Genomic DNA, 7,184 nt, shown 5'->3' with positions numbered 1-7,184 from the left:
GGAAGTGCATAGTTTCGTAGTTCTAGAGTGAACTTTAAATGTTCATAGTTCCACTATTTAAGGACCGATCGTAGTCTGGTCAAGACATCACTGAGGAACTGGTATGGGAACTATCCAAATACCCATCTTTCAGAGCCTCCGGTAATTGCACAATCATTTTTAGAGAGGCTGTTTGGGAGTACTTGATCACTCTCCACCAACCTCTCTAAAAATTGATGTGCAAATACTGGAGCATTCTCAAACTTGGATATTTGGATAGTTCACATACCAGTTTCTCAGTGATGTTTTGACTCGACTGCGATAGATCCAGGGCCCCGGTGGCTCAGTGGTAGAGCGTTCACCTCTGGTGCTTGGGGTCTCGGGTTCGATCCCAGTCCCCGCCAAGTGAACTTTGTGGTGGACAAACACCGTGTGCGTGGGTTTTCTCGGGGTTCTCCCGTTTCCTCCCACTTTCTTCATTCCACCATTTCATTCATTACTCATCATCACCGTCTCCTTTAGCATAACCGGCATAACCGTGGGACGTAAAACTCAAAGATTTCATTTCATTTTCATTTTCATTTTGCGATAGATCCAATAGTAGTGGAACTATGAACTTTTAAATTTCGCTTGTTTCACGTTTTCCGCACCCTATATCTCCAAAACGATCCACTTTTGAGCGTAGGTCCACATGAACTTTATTTCTTATTTTGATGTGAGGACTCTATTCTCAAAGCACTGTGACATATTTTTGTAACACCCTATATATAGAGTACTGTAAATGTAGTGAGAAAATGTTACTGGTTTTTGTTTGTCCATTCGAGTGAATATAATATTCTATTGTCATTAAATTTTGTGAAATAATTGACAAATTCATTAAAATATAATACCAATAATTATAATATACTTTAAAACAAATACGTAACATAAGACAAAAGACAATCTCAAGTTGAAATATAGTCAACGTATTGAAAACAAATAAAAAACAGAAATATAATAATGGCGGACTTGATGATTATCCATAAAATTATCAATGGGAAAATTAACTCTGAATTATTGGTATCCGTTCTCAATTTTCGCATTCCTTCTCGCCTTACTCGCAGTAATACGTCACTTACATATGCAACACCCAGATTATCAATTATACAACGTTCCTTATACTTCAGGATTTCACCATTGTATAATAGTTTATTGTCAGATGTTATTTTTGACTATGAAAATCGTTTTAAAAACAAGTTAAAGTCTCTGTAAATATTGTACCTATTTTATGTATAGATAAATATATTTTTTGTTATTTTCTATTTTTTTAAAATTTTTCATCTCTTTTTTTGTTATTTCTTATGTACGTTGTTCCGTTGTTTCAGTGTATAATAGACATTGATCTGTATCTGAAACATTTATAAATAAATAAATCTGAAATGATAAATTTACCACAACTTACGTTACAGCTTCGTATACATTAAATTATCCATAGAATATAGCAAATTTAGTCAGTTATGTGATATTTCTTTATTAACTTTTAGCGTGAATTGTTCTATTACATTTACTAATGAACCAAACATCTTTGGTCCCATGCCTAAGTAACTACTTTAGAGTTCAACTAGCTACTGAAAAGAGATTCATATTGAAAAAAAAAACATGGTGTTGAGACTCATATCTTAGTATCCGCTATCAAGGAGAAATAAGCTATGGAATATAAGTGATTATTTACTTCCAAGGCAACATCTGGTTTATCGTTATTAATACTATTAATGATCTCTGTCAAATATTTAGTATGACGTTTACGGTGGAACGGATTAATATGCTTAAATCAAAAAGAATAACACACCTACAAACTATATGATGTGGTGGACAAAATTACATGAATTTCAAACAGGAATAATGAAAAGACAGTTATTTTTTAACATTTTCCTTTCAAAATAAACAACTTACAACAAATTTTTAATGTTTTCTTGGAATAAAACGATCTTACCATTTGTTCTAAAATATTTGCACACATCAATTCAACTATTTGCTACTACGTTCTCATCAATATCGCTTCATTTATTCCCTGCTACGATTCAAAAACGACTAATATAGCATTTCTGAGCGTAAACCTTCAAAACGTTTATAAATATTTATACAAGAATAGTGACATTTACTTAGTGAAATTACCATAAATTGATCTGTCATTTGACAGCTAAAGCAATCAAGTATTAAAATTAGTCTATAATGTTTTATAGTGATATCAGATAAGTAACTGCTTTGTTCAATTGCTTAAATTGCAGTTATGAAGAATGTGTTCATTCTTCTTCAAATTTAGTTTCCAGAACGTTAACTATTTACTAATTTTGTTTTGATATTTGTCAAATTTCTACATTTTCTTTGTATTTGTGTACACTGTTTAAGTACTCGAACATTACGTGTTTATACGTTTCTGTATATACATATTTGATTGTGTAAATAAATGTATAGTTTTTTAACTTTATCATGTTTCTGGTATTACAGTTAAGCGTGATTAATATATCAACACTATTTAAAATATATTTTTCAATAATTGTAAAATATTAACAAGTTTCAAATCTTATATTTCTTGTAGTAGAGTGATATTTTTAATATTGCATTGACTGAAATCAGACTATGATCCGATTATGTACTTTGTAATGTTTTATATAAATTTCATCATAAATTACAGTACTTATACTTTCTTATGCAATATATGTGATAGAATGCAATTAACTTCATTCTAAATGAAAATTTCTAAGACGTATTTAACTATTTCTATTAATAATTACAAATTTATGTACCATATTGTCAAATGAAGTGAATATTAAACAGGTCAGAATGGTGCGATCGCGGGGCACATGACAAGAGTCAAAAAGTGCAAGTATTAGTAATAGCATATCGCAATTTGAGTAAAGTGCTACAATGATGTATTTTGTGTTTATCTTTAAAGATAGACTTGATAGGCTCTATTTCAAAAATGTTTATAAATGTTAAAAAGAAAACTTAATTGAAGCACAAAAGTTTTACATAGTCTAAAACTTATTGAAATTATATTTTAATTCTGAAAATGTTATTTAGACTCTTGAAGTCTCCAAAATTTCCGAAGAAAGTGCGTTACAAGTCCTTGTAACAATAAAGTAATTCTAACAAATGGATAATATATAACTTTTTGTAAACATATGCTCATCTGTAATCAGGGTCGTACACAGGGGGTGGGCCTTAAGGTCCGTACCCCCATAAATCCAAACTTTTCTGTAAATTTATTCTAACTTTAATGTAAATTATGTAGTATTGAAGTTGGACTTCCCAAAAAGCTTTACACCCTTCCCGCAATAAATTCCTGCGTACGTACCTATCTGTAATACATAATGTCATTGCACTAAAATTCATTTTGACTTGTATATATATTACTATGAGTTTTTCTCTTTGCATTCGATATAATAACATTTATTGAAAATATAGTTTTCAATGTGCACTACATTTATCCTTAGAAAACAACGTAACTTTTTATTAAATTGTACATTTTAAAATAGTGTGTTTCAGACCATACAAAGACTTCAGTTTTTATATTCTAAATAAAACTACACATTCTACTCTATCTATTAAACATTAGTTATCGTGAATGTGTAATATTATTTTGTTCTGCATTTACTACTAATTACATGATTCATTAATGGTTCATATTCCTTAAGCACATAAGTGAAATGGACCTTTCATTGAGTTTACTATTTATTATTTGCTAGTAAATGTACAAGAACATGGATGAAAATGCATATTTGAGATCAGCGATTCACAACCAAATTGCTCATTTTTTTTACTCAATTGACACAAATCAACAGTTCAAATATTCATCATATCACAACATAAATCATGAAAATTTAAGAAATAATCCCAGAAAGAATGAATATTTTAAACGGAAGCTAGTTTTCAAAATAATGAAATAAATGTCGAAAACATAAAAGATATAACGAAAGTTAACTGTGTTTCCTGATTCTGTTGACATATTCGAATAAATTATTGAAAGAATTAATTCGTTCGAATTATCGAATTTTAGTTGCATCTACACATATAAATACAGTTAATTTTCCATATGAAATAAGCTTCAAGAAAAATGTTTTAAAATATTTGAATGGGATGTATCAGCATGAGGTTATCATACAATGATCTTAAAAATGAATTAACACGGAAAACTATTTGGATTTTGACATAGGATAAGGCATGAATAGACAAACTTATATACATAAATTTGATGAAGAAAAATGTTACGTAACACAATAAGTTTAAGGTTAGTTAAGGTGTATAAACTGTATTAAATTGAAGTTGAAAATGCTAATTGAATTAATTTTACCTGGCAATATTGAAGTTTGCTTTACGCAGAGCAGTTTGAGTTGTTCTACATAGCTAATAATATCACATGTTGTATAAAACAGTAAAAATTGGACAGTTTTTTTCCACACATTGACACATGTTATATGATTTCTCAATGATAATATGCGTATAATTCTTTACTATTTATGCTATTCTTACATCAGTGATATGGAAGGAAAGAACATAAGTATGAATCAACTTAAATATCAAAAACAATAACAAGGCTTCAACCTGGTTTGTTTTACTAAACAGGTAGAAATGAATTTACTAATTGTTCCAAACAATGATAACTTATTCGTATTAATAACTTCATCATTAAAGTGATATGAGAACAAGCACAACTTTCGTGATCTCGAATATTAGATATAAAATGATTGTTTAGCATAAATATACTGTTCTAAATATTCTGTTTTGAACGGAGTACATGGTGGCTCAATGTACATTTATATTTAGGGGTATATTTAGATTCAAGGCAATGAGTTTGCAGTAAACAACATCCTGTCCTTCATTTTTTCAAAAATACACTTTCCCTCCATTTTTCTTATTCCATTAATCCTTATTATTCCTTTGCATTTATCATTGTTTCTCAGCACACAAACAAATTTGTTGGACGTTAAATTAATTATTAATTTTATTTTCCATCGTACTAGTAGATTTGATGTTATAAATTTTTTCATCTATTGCAGCTATTTCTCAACGATTTCTGTTATAAGCTGTTCTTATGCTATCGGTCTCGATAAACAAAGTGTTTAAACTTTATAGATATTTTTTATAGAATATTACGGAACAGAAACACTAAAATGTAAGTCATATGTAAATAATAATATCGTTATCAATAATTTGTCATTTACAGTTGTAAATTTATATTTTATATAATTGTAAAAATAGTGACTTATGAGTTCTACATTAGTATTACAAGATTATCTCCATTAATTAAACATGCTCTTTATAATAACGTTTGAGAAACCTAAACATCTTATTATACGTTTCCTAAACCGGAACTGCTAATTTTAGTTGTTTTGTGATTATACATTATTGTAATGATTGATTGTATCAGTGAATTTTTTGTTGTAGTTATAATGAATACTATTATATGCAGATTTACTTTATGCTTGCATAAGTTTGAAAGTTTTATAGTTATATTTATTATTATTACTATAATACAAATATGAATTTCCCAAAAAAATCAATTTGAATTTGCGATTTATTTCGAAGACACAAACAAATAGATGAACCCTAAAACAAAGAATTCTATAATACAAAATTAATGAGCACATAAAGCACTGTTGAACTAGTGTAGAAGAACAGTAAATAGTCAAACACAGTGTGTGCCATGTCTCTGTCGGGAACTTCTAACAGAAGTTGAGTCCATATAAAGTAGTATTATTCTATGAAGGGAATATATTGTATAGTTTGTTAGAAGCATTGGCCGAAACACGTCAAATTGTCATATATAATAGGGAAATACAAACGGAAGATGAGAGCTCCTTCGTGGCTAAGAGGTTAGCGTACGCGCCTTTGGCGTGGGAGACCCGGGTTCTATTCCCAGCGGGAGCTCATGTAGTACGGATTTCACGTTAATCAGTAGGTCATGTCGCATATAGCCTTGCTGCTCAAAGGCATGTAAATACCAAAATCATATAAACTCAACAAACGGATAATGAATCAAACATTAATTCGTTAATTATTTGGTTCAATACACGTTGAAAATAGTTAAAGAGAGAATACTGTGTTTACAGTATTTGATATTATTAAAAGCAAATATTATAATTGTTGGAAACCATGAAACTATGCACAAAGGGAAAGGAAATAGCATATAGATCTCTACTTAATCGGAAATAATTCTACTCAACGCTACTTTATATTGCTCTATTACTAACCTAACTCATACTATCTACTCTATTCTTCTATAATTTACGCTTAATCTTTAGTAGTATACGTCTTGTTAAGGCGTTAAGAAATTAAATAAACGGCGTTTATGAGTCATTCTTTTTTTAATATGGAACTTCAGGTTAACATTTTATTTAACGAAATTATTGAAAAACAACAAAATTGAATTTTTACTGACTTATGTGCTATAGTTGCCTGGTATTTACATAGTAACAGTATTACATTTATAGTTATGTATAATGAAACGAAAATATTAATTGAAGAAGATACAAGATATTAGTTTAGCAGCTTTCACTGCACCTGGGTCCATCTTTTAAGTAGAAAAGTTATGTATTCTATGCCAAATTTATTATTGTACTTCATAAAAGAAATATTCTTATGAAAATAATGATTACTCCTTTATCATACACTTATACACTGTTACACAGAATAGTAACAGATAATACAAATTTAAAATTTTTTCTTATTGATGGTTGATTGAAAAAATAATTTTATTCATCTTCTATAACACCTAACACATCACGTTTCAAGAAGTTAATAATTTATTATAATATAGTGATGATGTTTACTATTCTGAATGACGGATCTAAGATAATCAATTAAGTGACGTTATGTTAAAGATATAATATCTCTCATAGCTCCGAGAAATTATCCAATGAACAATCAAACTGAGAACATGAAATCAAAACAAGTTTCTTAGTTTATGATTAATATCCTAGTCTTTTGTAGTATTTCCGAATGGAAAGTTAATATCAAAATATTAATAAAATGGAGGAAATTTGCAACTCTTGTGACCAGTGCAAATTAGTGATGTTAAAATTTAAACAATTCATTATTTGATTAATCGAATAATAGATTGTTCGAATCTTTGTTCATTTGAACATTCGAATACATTTTTATGCAGATAATATTTCGAATAATTACTCGGATAACGAATAATCATTCGAACAACTCTAGAAAAC

Source organism: Thermobia domestica, chromosome 5, assembly GCF_964235325.1.
Source record: "Thermobia domestica chromosome 5, izTheDome1.hap1.1, whole genome shotgun sequence".
Lineage (NCBI taxonomy): Eukaryota > Metazoa > Arthropoda > Insecta > Zygentoma > Lepismatidae > Thermobia > Thermobia domestica.
Note: the sequence above shows the minus strand (reverse complement) of the source record.